We start from the raw sequence: 26,547 nt of genomic DNA, 5'->3' as shown, positions 1-26,547 counted from the left end.
ATGAGCAATGGAGGGAATTTTCTTTGCTGTGGAGTGAATGAGAAAACAGTGGAAAAATAGTTGACTTGCTCCATAATGACTGATGGGAAGATTTCTGAAATGGCTCCACACTGAGTCCACCATCGCAGAAACCAAAGTAGGTAATTCAGATTTGAAATTTTGATCAAACTGGAGAAACCAGGAGTGACTATTTGACTTATTTTGATATAAGAGAACTTTGAACCAAGCATCAATATAATCATAGTAACTATATTGAATTGAATGACCAGGCAAATCTCTTAGTTGATAAGGAGAACCCCAATCATCTAAAGAAACAAAGTTATGAATATAGAGTGAATGATACACAATTTTACTTGTGTAAGTATGATCATAAATAGGTTTAATCACAATAGACTGGTGGTTGAATAAGATGTCTTTGTAAAAGGTAATTGTTTTTTTCTGGAAAGAGAGGAACAAAATGCCATCCAGGAGGGAAATAGGATTTAACCAGATCGTGAACAGTATGACTCTTTGGGTGACTGGGTTGTTTGAGAAAGAGATTAGTAGCAGTAGATTTAACATAATCAGATCGGACAGATTTAATAGGATTAGGAGAATAAGGAGTAACTGCTTGACTAGATGAAGCAAAGGGATCAGTAGCCAAAGTAGATGTATAGCTGGGCTTAAGAATGTTACCAAAATTTTGGTAACGATTAACCAATTCAGCAGGGCGATATTTGGTGACTAGCTCCAAAGGAGGAGGAACAAAAGGTTGACTAGATAAGACCAAGGCTTTAGAAGGAGGCCTGGGACGAGACATCTGTGAAATAGATAAATGAAATTAGCATCCACAGAGGATATCTAATTGATCAATATGTGAATGTAAACAGTTAATATAATGAGAAAGTTGCTGGCGTTGAGCTTTAATCCGATGGAACTAAATATATTGAGCACGTTTAGTGGGTAAATGGGTTGATTTGAGAAAAGCAAGGTGAGAAGCAGTATGCTTAATCAGGGATTTGTAGTGTTCAATTTTCTGTTTATAGTATGAAATAGAGGGAATAGGCATTGGATTTGTAGTGTTTAATTTTCTGTTTATGGTATGAAATAGAGGGAATAGGCATTATCCACCCTGTAAAAATTCTCGGGTAAGAAAATCAGGAATTGAATTTTAACAACCAGGAATATATTCAATATCAAAATAAAAAATACTTAATATAGATTGCCAACGGGCAAAAATTTGCTTATTAGTAAGATTTTGAACGTCTTTTTCTAAAACATATTTAGCAGATTTACAATCAACACGAAGTAAAAAAATTTGATTTAAAATACCATCTTGAAATTTACTAATACATAGAACAGTAAATAAAATTTCTTGTTTAATAGTACTATAATTCTTTTGTGCTTTATTCCAGACACCAGAATGAAATCGAACAATTTGTTTAGATAACTGATGAGTGATTTTTTGGAGGAGGATGCCACCATAACCAATATCAGAGGCATCGGTTTGAATAATTTTAAAGGAATTTTCAGTGGGAATACCAAGATAAGGAAGAGACTTGACATATTGTTTGACTTGTTTAACAATAGAAGTATGAGTAGGAAACCAAGGAGGAGGATTGTCTTTTAACCGATCAAATAAGTGTTGACAAGTTTTTCTAAGGACTTTGTAAAATTCAGCAATATAATTAAGTGATCCTAAAAAACGTTGTAATTGGGTTTTCTCTAGAATTTCATCAAGAAATTTAGAAGCAAATTCAATAGAGTGACTAAGTGGTAGAATTGTATTCTGGTGAATATCATATCCTAAAAATCTGACTTTAGTTTGGAACAATTTAATCTTAGGAGCAGATATGACTCGACCATGACTTTTAATAGTATAAAAAAAAGCGATAAGATGTTTCCAATGTTCACTAATTGATTTTGAAAAAATGAGAATATCATCTATATAAACTATGGAAAAATGACTAAATGGATTGAAAATGTCATTCATTATATTTTGAAATTCATTAGGTGCATTTTTTAGTCCAAAAGGCATGACATTCCATTCATAGTGACCAAAGGGTGTAGTAAAAGAAGTTTTATATATATCTTTAGGATGAATTTGGATTTGCCAAAAATCACTTTTTAAATCAAATTTATTAAAAATGACAGCTTGACTAAGTCTTTTGATTAAGTCTTTTTAATTAGGAATTGGATATCTAATCCATTCTAAAACTTTATTTAATGATTTATAATTAATAACTAGGCGAGGGACACCTCGTTTTAATTCAGCATTTTTATTAACATAAAAGGCGGGGTAAGACCAACGTGATTTACTATGACTAATAATCTTATTTTTTAATAATTCATTGATTTCTTTTGTACACATTTCAACTAATTCATGATTCATTTGAATGGGTCTAGATTTAGTAGGAATTTGTCGTTCATTAAATTTTTTAATATATGGAAGGGTAACTACATGTTTTTTTCTATGCCAAAAGGTAGTGGGTAGAGTTGAACAAACAGTTGTTTCCAATTTTAATTTAAATTCTTCAATTTGAGATATAAGAATTGGGTCAGTTAATTGTTGTTCAATTCTTTTGTAATTAACTTCTTTTTTAAGAAATCTTAACTGACGAGTTAATCTATTAATAGTTTGGGAAATAGAACAATCTTTTAATTGATGTAATTCAAGAGCTTCAGGAGGAGATAAAAATTTAAAAGTAATTGTTTGGCCAAGGGCTTGAGTAGTTATTCCTTGAGTGGAAGTAGTAAATGAATATAGCAAAAATATAAATGTTGTTCCTAAAATAACATTTTCAGTCATATTTCGGACTAAAACAAAAGATGTTTTAAAACAAACATTATTCTAGCAAATATGAACTTGTGGTAATTTATATTTAATATGCATTTGACTACCATTAGCATAAGTTAATTTTTCACTAGTTTTCTCATAATATTTAGTAGGAATTAATCCTTCTTGAACACAATTAAGATCAACACCAGAATCAATAAGAGCAATAACTTCTAATGCAAAATCATTAATTACTAGTTTAATTTTGGAGTACCATTTTTGAATATGTATTTTATTGAGAAGATTTATCTTTTGTTTTCATGATTAGAGGAATGAGGGGATCAATTATCAAATAAAAGATTATTAGGATTAGTATGTTCAGACTCATTGCCAGATTCTTTTAGGAAAATGTTACCATTAGCTTGGAAATTATCTAGGAAATTATCTAAACTTTTATTAATTTTTAAAACAGTAATTTCATCTTCTAATAATTTATCTTTATTTTGTAAATCTTTGATTAAATGTTTGATTTGATTAATTTCTTGTTGTAAATCTTGAAGAGTAATGTCTTTTGATTTATTTTTAAATCTTTCCAAAGTTTTAGATAAACTAATAATTGGTTTGTCAGGTTTCAATTTCTTATCAGTTTATAAGGATTTTAATTTAGCAGTATATTTATGTTTTAATTATGGATCCTCTAATCGACTAATTAATTCAATAAGGGCAGTTTCTTCATGATGTTGTTTGGTAAGAACTGTGATTTGTTTGATTGGTTTACAGCAAACATCATTACATCTGAATTCAATATTATTATCAGAATTATCACTAGGTGAATGGTAATCAGAAGATGTATCCTGAGAATTACTAGAATTATTATCAGAATTACTAGCAGATTGGTTTAGTTGGAAGATTTCAAATAATTGATTTTTTGATTCATCATTAAATTGGAGTTGATTAACTTTTTCTTTTAATTTTTGTTTTTCTTTGCATTTATTAGAATAATGACCCTTTTTACCACAATTGTAGCAAATAATATCATTAGTAAATTTAGATTTTGGATGTGATTTCTTATAATATTTCTTTTTGGGTTTAGTATAAAATTTATCGGTTGATTTGGAAGGTGGATAATTCGTTCTATATTTAGTAGAATATTTTGAAGAAGACTTATTTTATTGTATTTATGTTTTGTACGGCGAGAAGGTGCTACCGGAGGTAAACCATATTGTCCGCAAAAGTTACCTAATTCATATTTAGCTTTATGTTTATCTTTAGCAGCTTATTGACTAAGTTTAAGATCAATACACATTTTTAAACCTTCTTTTTGAATAGCGCTAATAATATCACCATAAGTTAAATTATCATATTCGATAACACTTATAGGTTGACTAAGTACATCCCTAATTTTGTGGGCAAAGAGACTGGGTAATCCATTAATAAATTTTTCTTTCCAAAATGATTTAGTACAATCGTCTCTTAACATAACTCTAGAGGTAAAGACATCTTTATACCATCTAAAATCACTTAATGTAGGACAAGTAAGATTACTAAGTTGATCATGTACACGAGAGTAATATTAGTTGGGGTACCTATGAAATGTCGGACTATGGAATAAATTAAAGTATTAATGCCATCAGGTTTATAGTAACCAATAGTTTCGTCAAATATAGGTAAATCATTTTTATCTTTTTGACTTGCATGAAAAATAGATTCTCTTTGATCTTCAGTAAGATATTTTTCCCACCAAGATTTGAGCATACCAGTAAAACCAGAAGTGATTAATGAGACAATTTCAGGTTGAGTATAATCAGGGTAATTTCCAAGATAACTATTTGCAACCATGGATAAATGATTTAATTTTTGAAGGATTTGATCTTCACTAAGATCATCGATATTCCATTCGTATAATTTTTTAGCAGAGACAAAAAAATTGATTACTAAGACTAGTTTCTTCATATTTGAGATCAGGTGGTGTGGGACGAGACTACGAATTTTTGGTAAGAGTGGTTGGAGTAGGTTTAGGATAATGAAGTTTTTTAAGATTAGTCGATTGAAATTGCTGAGCTAAGATATTAATTTCATTATCAGTTGTATCAGTTTCTGATTAAGTCGAAATAGGTTCTAGAGTAAGTTGTTGATTTAAAAAAGTAAGACCTTTCTCAATAGAAGGAGGAGCCTGTTCAGTAGCTAATTTAGAAAATAATTGTTCTATAATTTTAATAGTAGAATTATCTTGAGTTATTAAGCTATCTCGTTTAGACCGATTACTAGGTAAATTTAATATTGGTTGGTCTAAAGTTTTACTAGAAGAGGTGTGGTTAACCGAATAATCTTCTAAGTTAGTTTCTATCTTATCTAATTGTTTACCAATAGTTTTTAGACATTGATTGGTGTAATTATTTTGTTCAATAACTTTTTTGATTTCAGGGTCAGTGCTAGTTAATTTAAAAGGAGAAGCCTGAATAGTAGATCCTTGATGTTCTATAATTATAGTAGATAAATGAGGGTGACTAGAACTAACAGTAGTATTAGAAGAAGTTTTCCATTTACGTTTTGTGATTGTTTTAACTTCTTTGTAATGATCTTCTAAATATTCAAAGAAAGGAATTTCAATATTATGTTCAGTCATAAACTTGTACCATTTTTGAGTGATTGTGGATTGTTGATTAGAATCATATTTAAGCCGATAAGCATGACGTTTGGTTTTATTAATTTTAGATTTAAATTCAATGTGTAGTTTATCAAGATCAAGAGCAAAAGTTTTACTAATGGTCATTAATGGAGGATTGATTGGAGGTATAACTTCAAAATCAGTTTGGGTTGGGAAATCTTGAGATTCAGTGTCATCTTCAGGTAAATGTGTATGTGTTGAATAAACAGGTTTACTAATTTGAGAAGTGGTGAAGTTATCTACACCTTTCATTTTACTATGGGAAGGTTGGCCAATATGAATTTGACTATTTTTTTTTCTGAATAAAGGTGTATTAAATATTTCATCTTCAATTTCAACATCAGTAGGTATACTAGAAGTACTATGGCGAGAAGATTGAGATCGATTGAATTTAATCCTAACAGATCCATCAATAAATTGTTGAATATCTTGACAAGTAGATTGTCGTTGATTATGTTTGTAATTTTCATTAACTGTAATCAACGACAGTTTAAATAAATATTACAAAATAAAAACATTTAATAATAAAAACTTACAATTGTTTAATAAAAGTAGCTGCAGAGAATTGCTTTGAAATACATAGAAAATAAATTACAGAGATAGTTAATTTTTTGCAAGAAAATGAAAAGAGAAAGGAGGAAATAACACTTAGAATAGAAAATAACACAGTTTAATATAAATATTCCTCAAATGGTTGAATGAAAAAACATTACTCTTCCCGACCAATGGATTACAGTTAATGAAAATTACAAACATAATCAACGACAATCTACTTGTCAAGATATTCAACAATTTATTGATGGATCTGTTAGGATTAAATTCAATCGATCTCAATCTTCTCGCCATAGTACTTCTAGTATACCTACTGATGTTGAAACTGAAGATGAAGATGAAATATTTAATACACCTTTATTCAGAAAAAATTGTCAAATTCATATTGGTCAACCTTCCCATAGTAAAATGAAAGGTGTAGATAACGCCACCACTTCTCAAATTAGTAAACTTGTTTATTCAACACATACACATTTACCTGAAGATGACACTGAATATCAAGATACCCCAACCCAAACTGAATTTGAAGTTATACCTCCAATCAATCCTCAATTAATGACCATTAGTAAACCTTTTGCTCCTGATCTTGATAAACTACACATTGAATTTAAATCTAAAATTAATAAAACCAAACGTCATGCTTATCGGCTTAAATATGATTCTAATCAACAATCCACAATCAGTCGAAAATGGTACAAGTTTATGACTGAACATAATATTGAAATTCCTTTCTTTGAATATTTAGAAGATCATTACAAAGAAGTTAAAACAATCACAAAACGTAAATGGAAAACTTCTTCTAATACTACTGTTAGTTCTAGTCACCCTCATTAATCACTTCTGGTTTTACTGGTATGCTCAAATCTTGGTGGGAAAAATATCTTGCTGAAGATCAAAGAGAATCTATTTTACATGCAAGTCAAAAAGATGAAAATGATTTACCTATATTTGACAAAACTATTGGTTACTATAAACCTGATGGCATTAATACTTTAATTTATACCATAGTCCGACATTTCATAGGTACCCCTACTAATATTTACTCTCGTATACATGATCAACTTAGTAATCTTACTTGTCCTACATTAAGTGATTTTAGATGATATGAAGATGTCTTTACCTCTAGAGTTATGTTAAGAGACGATTGTACTAAATCATTTTGGAAAAAAAAAATTTATTAATGGATTACCCAATCTCTTTGCCCACAAAATTAGGGATGTACTTAGTCAACCTACAAGTGTTATTGAATATGATAATTTAACTTATGGTGATATTATTAGTACTATTCAAAAAGAAGGTTTAAAAATGTGTATTGATCTTAAACTTAGTCAATAAGCTGCTAAAGATAAACATAAAGCTAAATATGAATTAGGTAACTTTTGCGAACACTATAGTTTACCTCCGGTAGCACCTTCTCGCCGTACAAAACATAAATACAATAAACATAAGTCTTCTTCAAAATATTCTACTAAATATAGAACGAATTAAGCACCTTCCAAATCAACTGATAAATTTTATACTAAGTCCAAAAAGAAATATCATAAGAAATCACATCCAAAATCTAAATTTACTAATGATACTATTTGCTACAATTGTAGTAAAAAAAAGGTCATTATTCTAATAAATGTAAAGAAAAACAAAAAGAAAAAGAAAAAGTTAATCAACTCCAAATCAATGATGAATCAAAAAATCAATTATTTGAAATCTTCCAACTAAACCAATCTGCTAGTAATTCTGATAATAATTCTAGTAATCCTTAGGATACATCTTCTGATTAACATTCACCTAATGATAATTCTGATAATAATATTGAATTTAGATGTGATGATGTTTGTTGTAAACCAATCAAACAAATCACAGTTCTTACCAAACAACATCAAGAAGAAACTGTCCTTATTGAATTAATTAGTCGATTAGAGGATCCAGAATTAAAACATAAATATACTGCTAAATTAAAATCCTTATTAACTGATAAGAAATTGAAACCTGACAAACCAATTATTCGTTTATCTAAAACTTTGGAAAGATTTAAAAATAAATCAAAAGACATTACTCTTCAAGATTTACAACAAGAAATTAATCAAATCAAACATTTAATCAAAGATTTACAAAATAAAGATAAATTATTAGAAGATGAAATTATTGTTTTAAAAATTAATAAAAGTTTAGATAATTTCCAAGCTAATGATAACATTTCCCCAGAAGAATCTGACAATGAATCTGAACATACTAATCCTAATAATCTTTTATTTAATAATCGATCCCCTCATTCCTCTAATCATGAAAACAAAAGATTAAATCTTCTTAATAAAATACATATTCAAAACTGGTACTCCAAAATTAAACTAGTAATTAATGATTTTGCATTAGAAGTTATTGCTCTTATTGATTCCGGTGCTGATCTTAATTGTGTTCAAGAAGGATTAATTCCTACTAAATATTATAAGAAAACTAGTGAAAAATTAACTTATGCTAATGGTAGTCAAATGCATATTAAATATAAATTACCACAAGTTCATATTTGCTAGAATAATGTTTGTTTTAAAACATCTTTTGTTTTAGTCCGAAATATGACTAACAAAGTTATTTTAGGAGCACCATTTATATTTTTGCTATATCCATTTACTACTTCCACTCAAGGAATAACTACTCAAGCCCTTGGCCAAATAATTACTTTTAAATTTTTATTTCCTCCTGAATCTCTTAAATTACATCAATTAAAATATTATTCTATTTCCCAAACTATTAATAGATTAACTCGTCAGTTAAGATTTCTTAGAGAAGAAGTTAATTACAAAAGAATTGAACAATAATTGACTGACCCAATTCTTATATCTCAAATTGAAGAATTTAAACTAAAATTAGAAACAACTGTTTGTTCAACTCTACCCACTGCCTTTTGGCATAGAAAAAAACATGTAGTTACATTTCCATATATTAAAAATTTTAATGAACGACAAATTCCTACTAAATCTAGACCCATTCAAATGAATCATGAATTAGTTGAAATGTGTAAAAAAGAAATCAATAAATTATTAAAAAATAAGATTATTAGCCATAGTAAATCACGTTGGTCTTGCCCCGCCTTTTATGTTAATAAAAATGCTGAATTAGAACGAAGTGTCCCTCGCCTAGTTATTAATTATAAACCATTAAATAAAGTTTTAAAATGGATTAGATATCTAATTCCTAATAAAAAAGACTTAATCAAAAGACTTAGTCAAGCTATCATTTTTAGTAAATTTGATTTAAAAAGTGATTTTTGACAAATCCAAATTCATCCTAAAGACATATATAAAACTTCTTTTACTACACCCTTTGGTCACTATAAATAGAATATCATGCCTTTTGGACTAAAAAATGCACCTAGTGAATTTCAAAATATAATGAATGACATTTTCAATCCATTTAGTCATTTTTCCATAGTTTATATAGATAATATTCTCATTTTTTCAAAATCAATTAGTGAACATTGGAAACATCTTATCACTTTTTTTTATACTATTAAATGTCATGGTCTAGTCATATCTGCTCCTAAGATTAAATTGTTCCAAACTAAAGTCAGATTTTTAGGATATGATATTCACCAAAATACAATTCTACCAATTAGTCGCTCTATTGAACTTGCTTCTAAATTTCCTGATGAAATTCTAGAAAAAACCCAGTTACAACGTTTTTTAGGATCACTTAATTATATTGCTGAATTTTACAAAGTCTTTAGAAAAACTTGTCAAGCCTTATTTGATCGGTTAAAGACAATCCTCCCCCATGGTCTCCTACTCATACTGCTATTGTTAAACAAGTCAAACAATATGTCAAGTCTCTTCCTTGTCTTGGTATTCCCACTGAAAATTCCTTTAAAATTATTCGAACTGATGCCTCTGATATTGGTTATGGTGGCATCCTCCTCCAAAAAATCACTCCTCAGTCATCTGAACAAATTGTTCGATTTCATTCTGGTGTCTGGAATAAAGCACAAAAGAATTATAGTACTATTAAACAAGAAATTTTATCTACTGTTCTATGTATTAGTAAATTGCAAGATGATATTTTAAATCAAAATTTTTTACTTCGTGTTGATTGTAAATCTGCTAAATATGTTTTAGAAAAAGACGTTCAAAATCTTGCTAGTAAGCAAATTTTTGCCCGTTGGCAATCTATATTAAGTATTTTTTATTTTGATATTGAATATATTCCTGGTTGTCAAAATTTTATTCCTGATTTTCGTACCCGAGAATTTTCACAGGGTGGATAATGCCTATTCCCTCTATTTCATACCATGAACAGAAAATTAAACACTACAAATCCAATGCCTATTCCCTCTATTTCATACCATAAACAGAAAATTAAACACCACAAATCCCTAATTAAGCATACTGCTTCTCACCTTGCTTTTCTCAAATCAACCCATTTACCCACTAAACATGCTCAATATATTCAGTTCCATCGGATTAAAGCTCAACGCCAGCAACTTTCTCATTATATTAACTGTTTACATTCACATACTAATCAATTAGATATCCTCTGTGGATGCTAATTTCATTTATCTATTTCACAGATGTCTCGTCCCAGGTTTCTTTCTAAAGCCTTGGTCCCCATCTAGTCAACCTTTTGTTCCTCTTCCTTTGGAGCTAGTCACCAAATATCACCCTACTAAATTGGTTAATCGTTACCAAATTCCTGACAACATTCTTAAGCCCAACTATACATCTGCTTTGGTTACTGATCCCTTTGCTTGATCTAGTCAAGCAGTTACTCCTTACCCTCCTAACCCTATTAAATCTACCCGATCTGATTATGTTAAATCTACTACTACTAATCTCTTTTTCAAAGAACCCAGTCACCCAAAGAGTCATACTGTTCACGATCTAGTTAAATCTTGTTTCCCTCCTGGATGGCATTTTGTTCCTCTTCATCCAGAAAAAATAATTACCTTTTACAAAGACATCTTATTCAACCACCAGTCTATTGTGATTAAACTCATTTATGATCGTACTTACACAAGTAAAATTGTGTATCATTCACTCTATATTCACAACTTTGTTTCTCTAGATGATTGTGGTTCTTCTTATCAACTAAGAGATTTGCCTGGTCATTCAATTCAGTACAGTTACTATGATTATATTGATGCTTGGTTCAAAGTTCTCTTGTATCAAAAAGAGTCAAATAGTCACTCCTGATTTCTCTAGTTTGATCAAAAGTTCAAATTTGAATTACCTACTTGGTTTCTGCGATGGTGGACTCAGTATGGAGCCATTTCAGAAATCTTTCCATTAGTCATTATGGAGCAAGTAAACTATTTTTCCATTGTTTTCTCATTCACTCCACAGCAAAGGAAATTTCCTCCATTACTCATTTTTATATCCAAATACAAATCCCTTGGATATTCAAATGGCAATATGGTATTTCTGATGATGTTATTTACCAACAACACATGGTTAAAAGGTGGGGTAATTTAAAATTTTCACGCATTGTTGAGATTGTTCAAATTGAATTCCCAATCAACATACATGCTCCAACCTCTGCTATGGTTAAAGCTCAGCAGATCCCAACTGCTTCATTAACTCAGGGAAGCCAACTTCCTCCAGTCAATCTTGAAAGCCCAGCATCCAGTTCTTCCAAGCCCAAGTCATCCAAATCAAAGATTAAATCCAAGTCAGCAAAACCCAGTTCTGATCAGCCCAAGTCAAAGGACAAGTCCAAATCCAAGGTTAAGCCCAAGTCCAAGTCATCCAAAGATGAGCTCCTCCAAATGGCTCGTCTCCTCACGGCCCAAGCCAAGTCAGACTCGGATAACAGCAGTTCAGAAGATAGTTCAGACAGTTCAAACTCTTCTGAAGGATCAACTACTCAAAATCCATATGGATCCGAATTTCAAGATGCTCAGGACCCATATGCCTAATCAATTATTCAACCAGTCAACATTGGATTCTATATATATGCATTATAGCTTCACTCTCTACTCATCTTTTGAGAAAAGCTGTTATTTTGTCTATATATTGATTTCCATCAGTCACATGCCACCGAAAGTTATGAATAGTAAAAGCCAAAGTCATAACTATTCACCAATCAACCAAAAGCTTCAATAAACTTTAGTCACTTGGCCGAAAGTAGCAGACAGGACACATGTGCTCCATCATGCTCTTCCAGCCACTAGTCACAAGCTGCATAGTTACTTTATTTGGCTTATAAATTGGTGAACCTAGTAAATTGATGGACAGAGTTAGAAAAAGAATTTGAGAGACCATTCCTTCCTCAAAAAATTAGCTATCTCTGTAATTTATTTTCTATATATTTCAAAACAATTCTCTGTAGCTACTTCTATTAAACAATTGTAAGTTTTTATTATTAACTGTTCTTATTTTGTAATATTTATTTAAACTGTGTTATTTTCTATTCTAAGTGCTATTTCTTGCTTTCTCCTTTCATTTTCTAGCAAAAAATTAGCTATCTTTGTAATTTATTTTCTATGTATGTTAAAGCAATTCTCTGCAGCTACTTCTATTAAACAATTGTAAGTTTTATTTACTTCATTTTTGGCTACTAATTGTTTAGTTGCCAAAAACATGATTTTATTATATTTTTTAATAATTTGTCCACAATATGTATGTATTCCATGCAACTTTTATCATATGTACAAATAAAACAATACATCTATTATCAATCATTCTACAATTTGCATCCATTTCACTTCCAAACATCCAAAAAGGAATAACTTTTAATGTCAAATTTCATACAAATTAAGTATATCTAACCTAAAATAATAACATTATTCCATACAAAACAGAGAATCATACCAAAACATGTCCTCCGTACACAAATATATTCACTACCATGCCAAATATATTCCCTAAAGAAGATATCTTTATTGCAGTAAAGTGAGTTGATAATAATGCCCATAAGCTGAGACACCTCAACCTAAAATTCAAACTTCTCTGCATTACTGTGGAGTGATCTCTTTGACAAGTTTCCCTAAACCACATAATTACAAAACTGAACTTAGTAAGCAAATAACTGTAGAGATGGATTTAAAAAAAAAAAAGGATTGCAATGAAGATACCTTGACATGTGTCAGTTATGTATAAGTGAAGAAAATGCTTGATATGTTTAGGTTGAACTTAGAGCTTAATTTCATTTCTAATTTCAACAAATTAAAGTAATCATATGTGATTTATGATTGAAATTTTATTCAAATATTGTGGACTCGCCTTTTTCCGTCTCTCGCCTTTCGGAAAGGGTTTGAAAAGAAGGCCTCACAATTCGGACTCCCGCGGTTCTGAATCTAGCCTCACAAAGTGCAATGTAAACTGATAATTACCAAAGAGTCCAAATCCGACAAACCTTTTTGAAAAATCAATTTTAAATCAAATAATGCCAAAATTGGACTGTTTTGCCAGATACAGAGTCGCCACCTAAATATTTATTTTTTGAAAAAATTTAGGAAACCCTGACTCGTGCAGAAGGCCACGTGTCCGTCATCACTAAAATTGCCTCGGCTCAGGAACTTGGGTACGAGAGGGGATCCCCTAAAATGAGCACCCTCGCTCGCCCAATCAAAGATCGGCCTCTACTAATCATGATATGATGTTTTATAAACATTATGTGTTCTATTCCGGTTATTAAACTAGCTTTACTATGTGACGCGCACGAGCAAGTATAGACTAGTCGCAAGACTTGGAACAATTCAACACATGTTTGTTTTCGAAAATGGTTTGAATTTGCCACCCTCAAGTGGGCTTGACGATGCGGATTTGCTACCAAACATAGTGAGATTAAAACACACATTCGTTAAATCGTTCTAATTCAAACAACCTCCTTCATCCACAGGCATTCAAGCAGTTTAGCATTTAAGCACATAGTCTCATGGCAAGCATGCGAAACATGGCAACATAGCAATCGCACTCATACAAGTATGCTAAAGCATAAAACTCACCGAGTACTCCAAGCCAAAATAAAAATTAGTTAGAAAAATGCATGATTCCTAACTATTTTAAATGACTAATGCAACACATGCAATTATGTAACTAAATAGGCTCGGCTACTTAATCATGGTATTTGCAGCACTTTGATAGCATGCTTTGAAACACGTATTCAAAGAAGTATTGAATTTGCAATGTAGTTTAAATGATGCGCCGAGTCTCGGTGCATGCACGGCAAATGAATAGATGCAAACATACGAGCATAAGGCATGCTAATTGAAAATGTTCATAATCTAACCTTCAAAAGTGATTAAATAAAAGGGAGAAAGACATGAGGTTGGAAGATATACACACATGCGCGCACACTTATTACAACATTACGCCCTCGTGAAGGGGGGTCCGAATGAATAAGCTAACTACCTACGCTAATTAAGCTAATTAAGCTAACTAATTATTATAACAATTGAAACGAATTAACTATTCTAGTTAATTCATTATTACAACATGATATTTAACTAACTATTCTAAGCTAATTAAATACAAAGCAATCAAACTAATTAATTAGTTACCACTAATTAACTAAACAAAGCAATTAAATGGCCTCGAGGGTCGAGGGATGCATGCTCGGTTTTTTCACCCGAAAAGCCACCGCCTTGCATTGAACGCCTTTTTTTGCACATTTTTGAACACCAAAGAAGCTACCAACTTCTAGAACACCACTGCTCCCCTTTTTCATCACACTGAGCAACTTTCTTCATTGATGGTCGATCGGCTACCAATGATGGCCGGTCGGCTACTGTTGGTGGCCGTCGGCCACTACTGATGGCCGATCAGCCACCCCTGCCCTGAACTTCCTTTGGCTGTAACAGGGAGCAAACAGAGGCAAAACAGTATATTCTCAAGGAGTGTTTGTGCTGTTACGCTCCTTATCATCACACAAGTTCAAAGGAGTGTAACTCTCAGCTCTCAAACCATCAACTAAGTATTTTACATGCATAATGGGTAAGGAACCAAGCTTGTACAAGCTTAATGAATGCAAAACAAGACTCAAAAGGACCACCACCCTATCATGCATGATCAAGGGTGATGGTGACCAAGGAAAGTGGCACATTTCATTACTTTGAGTATGAAATGTCCCATTTTCCTCGTCTTCGAATTAACGTCCGATTCGAACACATGCAATGCAACATAAAAGACGCTTATCTTGCATCTTTTACATGTTCATTTTGTTTACTGATTTTACATTACTGATTCGTTCTTCAATCGATTAAGTCTATTGGTAAGTGTCTTCTAAAGGGAAAGAAGTGTCAACCAAGGGGTAGTTCAAGGTATGAAGGAAGCTTTATGCCATTGGTGCTAAACCCTCAAAAAAGGATTAAACCATTAAGCATGAGCCCCAACTTCAAGCTTAAACAACCCTAAGGTTGAAACAACCCTCAGGTTGAAACAACCCTCAAACAAATGAAAAAGTGAAGCAAAGAGGGAAGTTATAGAGATGTTAAGTGTTGGAATTAGGCATGAAAAAAGTATTAAAACATGCAATCAAGACATACAAATGATGCTCAAAGCCTAGAAACACTAAGCTAGTAAAGGAAATTACACCACAACTATACAAAACAAAGCTCAAATGACCCAAACAGCCCAAAATAGAGCTAAAGTAGGTCAAAACAGAGGCAAAAATATGTTGGACTAAAGCTAAGTTAGGCTAGAAAAACATGCTAACATGTGAAGCTAACTAGGCATGCAAGCAAGACACAAGGAGAGGAGGTTGACCCCTCCAATTTTAGACTTCAAAAGAAGATTTTTGTCACTGAAAAACCTCTGAATTTCAGTGGTCAAAAGGCCCAAAAAGTTTGATTTGAATGTGATGAAAAATGGTGCAAAAATCTAAACCATTAAGCAACAAGAATGATGGATTACCCCTTACCACAAGATAGCCTCAAACCATCATTTTAAGCCTCAAAAACAGAGTTTTTTTATAGTTGAAAATCAGCCCAAAAACAATACAAAAGGATGGCAAAACAAGTATTCAAAGCAAGTATACTAATTAAGTAAACTACTTCTTGAAGCTCAAGCACAAATTAAGCAACAATCCAAGCTTAAACCTTCTTCTAGAGCACAAACAAGACTCCAAGAGACCTCAGCTCCAAGGTGGCCAAGTTTGATTCAGGGTTGATGTGCAAAAGTGTGGAGAAACTAGACTTTAAGGCACAAAATAACAAGAAGGAGAGAGAATTCTAGAAAGAGAGAGAGATTTTTTGTCTAAAATGTCTAACCCTCCAAAATGGGGAAGGAACGCCCCTATATATAAAAAATCAAGTCTTGAGCTTGAATACACCCTACCATACACGTGTATGAAGATGTAGCTCAGTGAGCAATAGCTAGCACAACTGGCAAACAAATATCTGGAAAAAGGAGACCAATGGCTGTTGGCCACCGACCACCACTGGTAGCCGACAGGAAGAATCCATGGCCGACAGATCCCAGGGCCAGCCGACAGGTCACCCTCTCTTCCAGGCTAAAGACAACAGGCTCTTGGTCCAAAAACATGCACAAAACAAGCAAGGTTTAGAGACTCAAAAACAAGGCACTCCGCTGAGGTCTTCGGGCACTCAAAACGAATACAAACAAGCACAATCATTGAGTGCACAAACGAGGACGTCCAAATCTTGAGGTCGGTCAAAAATGAGATGTTTATAATCCATGCAAGAAGCTAGTCATTTCAGTTACAAATGAATACACTAGTATAATAGCAATTGTAATCAAAATTTATAGCTAGCAATACCATTCAATAACTTGATGATACATCCATGTAGTCTACTAATTGGTTTATTGATGTGAAGTACTTAATGCTGTAAAAATTTAGAATAGTTATAGTACACCACACCGTTGCCATTTGGGAACTGTAAAAATTGTGAAGTTTAGTAACAGCTAGATTAGACCACGAAATAAACCAAAAAAGAACTTGAAACAAGTTAGAAGGAAGGAACTAAGTCAACAACCAACACAAGTACAAAATAGAGATCTATTTTTTATTGCAACAAGCCCATTATAGATACCACAAACCAAAACCAACTTCTATAGCTAGCAAAAGTAAGTTCTGCAAACACAGAGATGTATATTGGTAGCAACAGAGAGAATGGAAAAAAAAATACTTAATTAAATTAGAAGATTAGTGGTAGGCTTTCAACAGCACAAACGATAGGCATGTGAATGCATGGACAATGGCTCGTCCTAAATTGTTGCTGCAAACTTATACTTTTTTAAGTTAGAATTAATTATAGATTCCGTAAGACTCATGTAGTAGATTCCCAAAGACTCATGTCAGATCTTAACCCACATAACTTTGTCAATGCAATACCAAGGAGTAAATCAATTTTACAACTTAATTAAATTTTAAGAAAATGAAGCACATGTGACCCTCGATTAGCCAAGTTAGTTGCTGGCCAGTCATGATGCCAAACCCAGGGGGTAGGGTTTGGGTCATGATAGTTCCATGCCCACATATAACATAATGTGGTCTATGAAACAACACAGGAACTGTGGAAGTATATTTTCTGATTGTTTATTTACCAGGCTAATCAATTTTCTTGTCTTTTTTATCAAGGGATTGCCAAGTCTTCTGTTCATGTTCTTTTCGAAATTGCTGATGGTGTTCTTACCATTAACTTCTTTTGTCTTGAGAGTAATGAACATTCAAAAAATATACAGCATAATCAAAAAGTTTCACCATTTACATTGTCTTGCATAAACCCATATGTATATTGTGCATAATGAGTTAATCTAACCACAAGACCTAGTTGACATTGTAAACTGTCTAGGAATGCTTTTCTCTTGCCAATGTTTGCATCTATATCTCAATTTAGTTACATATTCTAGCCAATCAAAGTTGTAATTCATTGAACTCCAATATTTATTATTTTAAAATAAAAGAAATGAGGCTAAGGGAACTTATCTACACTGGCAATTTCCACATAAACTGCAATGTTACTCAGGAAAAACAACAAAAGACATGAAAATTCATAAACGAATACACCAAAATTGAATTTATACCCAAATTGGTTGAGTGAAACAAAAGAACAGGATATAAAAGCAAGAGAGTTACCTCTCATGAAGTAATCCCTCCATGACATAGTTACCCTGGGCTGAAATCTTTGAGGCCAAAACCATGTCATAGCTGTTGATAACACAACTTGCATCGCGAAGTGAAATGTATTCATGAATAAAGGAGCTGGGAACTTTCCTAAATCATCTCCTAAGAGAGTTTTATTGTACCTGGCAGAATAGAAGCGTATTAAGAACAAACAAGTTCAAAATAATGAGAAGAAAAGGTTTTAAGAATCAAACATTTAGCCAATCACTGATTGAGTATATGACAAACTTATAGGGTCAAAATCGTGCTGAAAGTGTACCAGATAAGTATAAAAAACAATGTCTTCATCACATCAAGGCCAAAAATAGCACTCTTTTTGTGTGTATGAGATGCTCTGACCCAAACCCTACCATTCGACACCATTTTTTTTCTCTCTCTCTCTCTCTTTTTCTAACGATTCTTAGAGAAATCAAAACCAACAATGGATCAAATTGATATGTTTAAGCAACAATAATTGATCTCACAATCGGTGTATACATTATTTTATATATATATATATATATATCAGTCGATTAGAGAGAGAAAGATAAAAACCTTGCAATGTGAGGAGCTGCGAGGGGGGAGCAGCCGATTGAGCTTCCTTGGGTGATGGATCTCAAGCGACGGTGACCAACAACAAGGTGAATCGGTGCTCCAGTTGCTGGCGACCGCGAGGGAGGGGAGAGGAGCAACAGAAAGGGAGAGGCAGAGAGAAAGAGAGAGAGACGCTGAAGAGAGAGATAGAGGCACTGGTTTGGGTTTGGAAACCAAATATATCTATATAATAAGCTAAGAGGTTTTTTGAAAATGTCTTAAAATGTATGTGAGATACATTTTAAACCAATGGCTGAGATAATCCCCAATCAATATCCAACGGTTGTCATCAATTTTTTTACCGCCCAAACAATTTCTGCTCTCTCTCTCACGTCTGCCTAAATCCCTTACCCTTTCCTCTCTCATCCAACGGTTCTTCTTCTTTCCTACCCTCCATCTTCGCTAGCTCCCGACGCTGCTCCCAGTCCTTGATATCTACCTCTCTCCTTCTCTCTCTGTCGGGTTGTGAGGTTTTTGTCTGATAGATTTCTTACTGGTTCTGTTTGTGCAAATGATAGTGTTGCTTATTCTTCCGATTAAATCGCCGACAACGGGGAGCTCACGATCGTCGGACTGGAAATCGACCTCGAAGATCTCGAGATTCACCGACGAAGGCCATCGTCCTCGCCGCCATGTATGGGGGGGTCCGGTGCGAACGCCATCGACGCCGATCTGTTAACCCTCTTCACACACGCCATAACCACCACGACCAAAACTGATAGGTACAAACACACACACACACACATATATATATATATATATAGAGAGAGAGAGAGAGAGAGAGAGAAATTGGGGATCTGGGAAATGGATAAATAAGGAATTAGGGTTAGGGTTGAGAGATGTTATTGAAAATTGAGGAAGATTTAGATGCGAGAGATAGACAGATCATGAATGTGAATGTATTTTTCCATTATTTGTTCATTTGTATTTTTTCATTGTTTATTCTAGGTTGATCATTGAAGGATTTTCTGGTAATTGTGGAAAGGGGCTTCATTTCTTCAACATTTGAGCCTTTGGGGGCCTACATTGTGCTCTCTCTCCCCTCTCTCTATTCAAGTGTAAATAATTTCCTTATTGTTTCTTAGTTTTTAGTTTCATATCTCAGGTGATTTCTGCTGGGTTAAAACTCATACATTTGTGACTTTGTGCCTTAAAACTCTGCTGCCTTGAATTCTGACTTTGTGCCTTAAAATTCTGCTGGGTTAGTTTATCACTCCAGAGATGAATTTCAGAATAATAAAATTGACTCAGGTTGACTGATTTCCTGTTTTTTACACCATGCCTTGAGTAAAAATTAAAGAGTAGTCATGTTAATAACTCATGCTAAAATAACCGCAACTGGAGTTAAATGTGTGTTAAATTCTGAAATCACGTGTTAAATGTGTGTTAAATTCTGAAATCACGTGTTAAATGTGTGTTAAATTCTGAAATCATGCTATGCTAAGAGAAAGACAAAGAAAGTGTTGTTGAATGAATTATAACTGCAACTGGAGTTAAATGTGTGGGGAATTGGAACGCATAGTATTATATATAACAATTTGACTTCCTATAGTCATCAAATTCTGAAATCACAAAATCAAATTTGACTTCCTATAGTCATGAAATTCTGAAATCAAATTTGACTTCCTGTAATCAAATTCTGAATCAAATTCTGAAATCAATTTGAACACAATGGAACACACGGTGTAACTCAGTCAATTTGAACACAATCGAACACAAAATCAATGGAACACACGGTGTAACTCAGTCAAATTTGTGTTAAAATCTGTGTTTCCATTACTAAAAGGCAAAGTTTATTTAAGTGGAAAATCATAACTTCATCACTGATTTGACACAATCATTGAAGTGTGAGCTTTGCTCAAATTCTCTTGGTCCCCTGAACAACCACAAAAGAAGAGAGAGAGAGAGAGAGAGAGCTCTTTTTCCATTCTCAATATACTGTTATGTTCTGTCATTTTTTTTGGCTACGGTAATGGCCAAAACATAGATTATGTTTAGTCTGCCTTATTGTATAATCTTTTTTTTCTTTTTTTTAAGTGTCACTTATTGTATAGTCTGCCTTAAATTGTTCAATTTTCCACTTTGAAGTTGGATGAACATACGTTTATTATATTTGCTAATTATTTTTACAGGTGTTGGAGGCTATTCATATTTGTATGAGCCACTTTGGTGGCTGGCATGATAACAAGTGAGTTTATTTTGTGCTTTCCTTTCAATAGATAACAAACTAAACTGGTTAATGCTATATTGCTATTGCATTATGTGATCTCAGTTTCCTAAGTTTTTTTAATTCATAATCTTCCCATTCTTAGTTTCTGCAGTCAAGGATTTTATTTTGCACAGAAGTTAATGACTCTAGAATTCAAACTTCACATTTTCCTTTTTACCCCCTGTTTTACCATTTATTGTGTGGAAACTTCCTTATCAATTTTTTCATATTATACATCCTACAAATCACAATGCAAATGCAGAAAAGCACCAATAATAAAATTAGTAATTAAACAATGAATAAAACAAAACACATTGACTTGGTAAGTAATTGTTTTGTAACAAACTAACCATCATCTGTAGATTTTTCTCTTCAAGATAACATGGTCTCATGTTTAAATATTCACTGAAAGATAAATGGCAGTTATAATTAGCGTTACGGGTATAAATACAATTGTTGCTCGATACATGGTGTGCAAGGTGTTGATTTCCTGTTAAATAACTCATGTTAATAACTCATGCTAAAATAAAGGAAACAGAATTTCAATAACTCGTGTTATCTCATGTTAATTTCAGAATTTCAATAACTCATGTGAGTCCTTGGAAGCTATCTCCCTATTCTGTCTGTTTGACTCTTTGTTGATTTCAGAATTTTTTCCGGATTATCTTGATTACTCTTTGTTGTATTTTTTTTAGTTAGATACAATGTGTTATCTCCTCTGTTATTGAGTTTTCCTCTATTATTGTGTTCCTTTATTCCTATAGTCAGATTCATTGTGTTTATTATTATTTTTATTTTTAAAATCTTAATTTATTTTGCTTTTATTGTTTGTTGGACAAACTACTAAATTGAAATTCTTAAACAACATAATAATTATTTATTTGGTAGTATTATATATACCAATGGATATAAATAATAGAATAATTATTTGTTTGCCGGCTGTGGGAGTATTTCGGTGCTTCTTTGTGACTTACATCACCGGAGTTTTGGATTATTTCGTTGTTATTTTATTTGAGTTTTATAAAACTTAAGATACAAGTAAAATTGTTACAATTTTTTAAAAAGAATAGTATTTCTTTATATTTTTTCAATATTTTTGTCAAAAAAATTACAGACTTCATAATAAATTTTAATATGATACGTATGAATTACAACTGTATGTTGATCACAAAATTATTTATATCGTGCCTTCAGGCACGGGCATACGCTAGAACATAAAATTTTATGAATTACAACTCTCTAATTTCTGTTATTTGTAATTTTTATTTTTGTTCAAATTTAATGTTGTAGATAGAACATAAAATAAGATAGAACTATTTTATCAAATCAGTTGAGTAGTGGTTTGTTGAATAATGGATTGTTAGTGTTTGTTGCTGGAGATAGAACTGCTTTGCTGAACAGTGGTTTGTTGCTGGAGATAGAACTGCTCTGAATAGTGGTTGAATAATGGTTTTTTGGTTTTTAGTACACATTTTTTTGAGATTTTAAAAATTATTTATGATGGCCTCTTATAGAGTTTTGTTTTAAAATAAAATGGATTTTATTAATCTTATTTGAAGGTATGAATTTATCATGGTGAGTTTGAGGTATAATGCCTTCAAAATCTGTCACCATTAAAGAATTTGTTACTTTCCCTTTTATCACATCTTCCCCATCTTTTTAGTTTACCCTACTATGGTGGCTTAATTTTCGTCTTCACAGCCTTACCCCACCATCAAATACTAATTCTCAAACACATTGTACAATCAAATATGATGTACCCTACTATGATGTTTACAAGCTTAATAGTCATTTTGGAGGGTTTGAACATTGTGTAGACAGCATAATCAGTTATTTGTTAAAAACTGACATTCTGCTGGAGTTAGTGCAACATGTTATGTGCACATCCTTTTTGATATCTTAATTTTTATGTGATTATCCTAGGTTTGCTTGCTTATGGTTGCATCCATTTGAATGGACAAGTAACTTATTGGAAAATAAAAAGAAAAGAAATAGATTCAAGGCATTTTGTCTTCTGCAGGTTGGTAATAATTTGTTATTTGTCTTCTGCAGGTTAAGATTGCAATGATTGGAATCATGGCTAGTGGTGAAGGACTTGATTTTTCATCAGCTGCCTCAGAACCCATCTCATATGTCTCAGGTGTAATTAATTTGCATATCCTTGAGCATTACTGAATCTTCTCTTTAATCATCAAGAAATTGGTGGATGGTTAAAATTGTCTGTTACTGGTTTAAATTCAGTTATGAACTAATGATTTTCTATTAAGTGGTTTAGGTTAAAGTCTTCTCATTTCTAAATCTTTACCTTACTCTTTATGTATGATGAAGTTATCTTAGCTGGACCATTCAGTGGTCCTGCTTACAAATTTAAGCTGCCAGCCACTTTGTTCTTGATATCGCTGCTATTTTTATTGTTATTCTTTTAATATTCTTTCAATTCGCAACCCTTTGCTTTGAATTGCGATTTCAAATTTTGCCTTCAAAGGCTTGCGAAGAAAGCAGAAAAATATTTTAGGTGAGATTCTCATTTCTATTTATCTCAATCCCTCTTTGTTCCTCTTCTTTATCTCTCCCTTCTCTCCGACTGGCTTCAATTCGCAACCCTTTGATTTGAAATTTTTGAATCATTTTTTTCATGGAAATCTTATAAGCCTCCTCGAGTTCTTGAGTAGTTAACATAGTTGTTTATTCTGAAATCTATGCTTTCCAGATTTATTCTGAAATCTATTCTGAATGAGTTTATGTCGTTCATTCTATTTATTTCTTTTGTGTAGTATAAGTTTGGTTGCTGAGAAATTTGGAAGAAAAAGGGGAAAAAGACTCTATCATTGAGAATTAGAAGTCACACCCATTACGTGTTTGTTTGAATGGGTCTGAGATGTTCTTCCATTTTTTAACTGAATCGACAGTTGGGTTTTCTTGAGCTATCCATTTCATGGGTTTGTGCTGCTGGGTTTTCTGGTTCGGGTTCAAGATGGTATTACCATTGAAAACACTGAATTTATACACAAAAAAAAAAGCTTAACAAAGTGAGATGAGAAAAAATCCCAAACTGTTTAAGAACATTGAATTATTGAAGAACATTGAATTTTTTAAACACACCAAAAATTTAAGAACACAGTTTTTAAACACACAAAATGAAGACAGAAAATTTAAGAACATTGATTTTGTTTTTTTTAAACACACCAACAAATTTTATGAACACTGATTGTATTAACAAATAAATCAAACTAATAAACATTTCAATTTCCTATTTCAGTTCCAAGCTTTGCGAGCTATGGTGCAGGCCAATCCACAAATTTTGCAGGTTCTTATCCGCCACTCTGCAGCCAATCTTTTTGTTTGTCCATCTAACATTTAAAAATGTGAACATTTTATTTTTCATTTTTCTTCTGAAAAAAAAAAGAAGAAAAAAACCCAGCCTAAACAGCCTCAGTTACTCTTCTTATTGACAGCCCATGCTTCAGGAGCTAGGGAAGCAAAACCCTCACCTGATGAGGCTTATTCAGGAGCACCAGGCTGATTTTGTTCGCCTGATCAATGAACCTGTTGAAGGTGGAGAGGGGTATGTTCTCTGGTTGGTTATATTCATTTAAATGATAGTTATGAATGTTCACGGTCCTAATTTGCTGTTAATATGTTATCAGTAACGTACTGGGACAGCTTGCTGCAGCAATGCCAGTCTGTAACAGTTACACCTGAGGAGCGTGAAGCCATAGAACGTGTAAGTATTGCCTTTTCCTAATTTTTATTTGAATTTAGATGTGTTTAGTGTGGTGGTCTTGAAGTGATCTTTTGATAGGGGTTTTTTCCCCAGTACCTATGAATTCTATTGGATCCATAACTATACATTGGAAGACTCCTTTGGATCTCCTAGAAATATATCCATACCTGACCCCTCACATCAATTCCATGATCCTCTTAATCCTTTCTCATTCGAGTCCAACATCTGTTGGAATTGATACTTTGGATCCAGTTAGATAATATTTTGTAAATTTTAATTTTTTGTCAATTGTCCTTTATGTAAGCCACTTTATTTATTTGCATTTTTTTTGTCCAACTCATGTTTTTTGTTGTTCAAAAGTTTGACTTTTGTATTAGATGCTTGCTCTATTATTAGAATCTTGCGGTTTGCGATTCAGGTCATGATTCGATTTGCAATTCATGCTTATATTGATACAAATCTATGGGTGAATCTATTATTAGAATCTTAATTGAATGTTTTGGTGGTCATAGGTTATGTTAAAGGAATAGTTTTGGTGGATATAGCAACCATGGTTTAAAGGAATATTATGAAAATATTCAAAGTTTGATTTTTTTATTTTGTATTCAAACAATCTGCCTTATTTTTACAATATGCTTTATTTTTGTATTCAAACAATCTGCTCTATTTTTATTTTGTATATGGAAAGTATTTTTTCTGAGTTCTGAGGTACGGAGATAAATAAGGATTATAAGATTTACGTGGTGTGAATGCAACTGTTTTTTGTGTTTGGAAAAAACTCTGGGAATCTTGAATTCCCTCTAAATGGGCAGTATTCGTGTGGAAGTGTCTTCATAATATAGTATCTGTGAGATGATAGTTAAAGATAAGAGATATTCCCAATCCAGTGTGATTGATTTGCGAATGCGGCCGAAACCATTGAACATCTCTTTTTTCAATGTCATGTATCACAAAGAATTTGGAGAGGTACTTCTAGGGGCTTGGACTTTACCTGTGGCCACCCAGTTTGCTTTAAACATGGTGGATCAATTGGGTTACAATGATTAAAGAAGAGGACATGATTGTTCAATCTATTGCCTTGCTATGGGCAATTTGGAGGCAGCGAAATAGTGTGGTCTTCCATAATGAAAAGATGACAATAGAGCAGAACTATTTCAATTGCTAATGAGATTCATCAACATTGGACTAACTGTGCATTCATGTTTTCCAATGATAATATCTTAGAATGTCTTACTGATATCTTTGGAAAAAGATGGAAATATAGAGAATTGTGGTCTTCTTGCTAATAACCTATCTTTAAATTCTGTTTTCCAGTTATATACATGTGTGGTAGATGGAGCATGGAAGTGCAAAAATGGAGAGGCAGGAATAGCATGGGTCTGTTTCAATGAAAATCAAGACATTGTCTATCAACAAGCTGATTGTCTATCAATGAAAATCAAGACATTGCAGAATCCATTTTTAAGAAGTAAAACATGCTTTGGGAATTTTGAATTTTTATAATGAGCAGATGTTTTGAAGATGTTTTTATAAAAATGGAGTGCAGTAATTTTGAATTCAAAATTTTTTATAAAAACATCTGTAATTTTGATTTTACAGATGTAATTTTGAGCAGATGTTTTGAACAAAAATGGAGTAATTTTGAAAATGGAGTAATTTTGAACAAAAATGGAGCAGATGTAATTACTACACGTGATGTTGTTTTTGTAAAATTACTGCACTCCATCTCATTAATTTTTGATTTCAAAATTTTAATTTTTGAATTCAAAACATCTGTTTTATAAAAATTCAGAATCCATTAATTCAAAATTTTGAAGTAATATTACTTTGGGAATTTTGAATTTTTACAAAACATTTGCTCATTTTTAAAACATCTGATCAAAAATTACTGCACTCCATGTAATATCCATTTTTATAAAACATGTTTTTATAAGAAGTAAAAATTACTTCTGTTCAAAATTACAGCTGTTTATAAAAGTATGTTTAAAGCATCT

General features: G+C 32.3%; 2 long non-coding RNA genes across 2 annotated transcripts; one reads left to right on the top strand and one right to left on the bottom strand.

Moving 5' to 3' along the window:
* Positions 1–12,630: 12,630 nt before the first annotated feature.
* Positions 12,631–18,788, bottom strand: LOC145791211 (uncharacterized). Its single transcript, XR_014331094.1, has 3 exons — positions 18,582–18,788; positions 18,000–18,169; positions 12,631–12,947 (listed from the first exon to the last, which is right to left on the bottom strand). It is a non-coding gene; the product is annotated as an uncharacterized LOC145791211 (long non-coding RNA).
* Positions 18,789–22,886: 4,098 nt separating this feature from the next.
* On the top strand, positions 22,887–26,234 carry LOC114274812 (uncharacterized). The gene is made up of 5 exons (XR_014329044.1): positions 22,887–23,344; positions 24,089–24,136; positions 24,285–24,394; positions 24,477–24,553; positions 25,868–26,234. It is a non-coding gene; the product is annotated as an uncharacterized LOC114274812 (long non-coding RNA).
* Positions 26,235–26,547: the final 313 nt, after the last annotated feature.

Source organism: Camellia sinensis, chromosome 5, assembly GCF_055761805.1.
Source record: "Camellia sinensis isolate YWXY chromosome 5, ASM5576180v1, whole genome shotgun sequence".
Lineage (NCBI taxonomy): Eukaryota > Viridiplantae > Streptophyta > Magnoliopsida > Ericales > Theaceae > Camellia > Camellia sinensis.
Note: the sequence above shows the minus strand (reverse complement) of the source record. Positions and strands in the feature narration are given on the sequence as shown.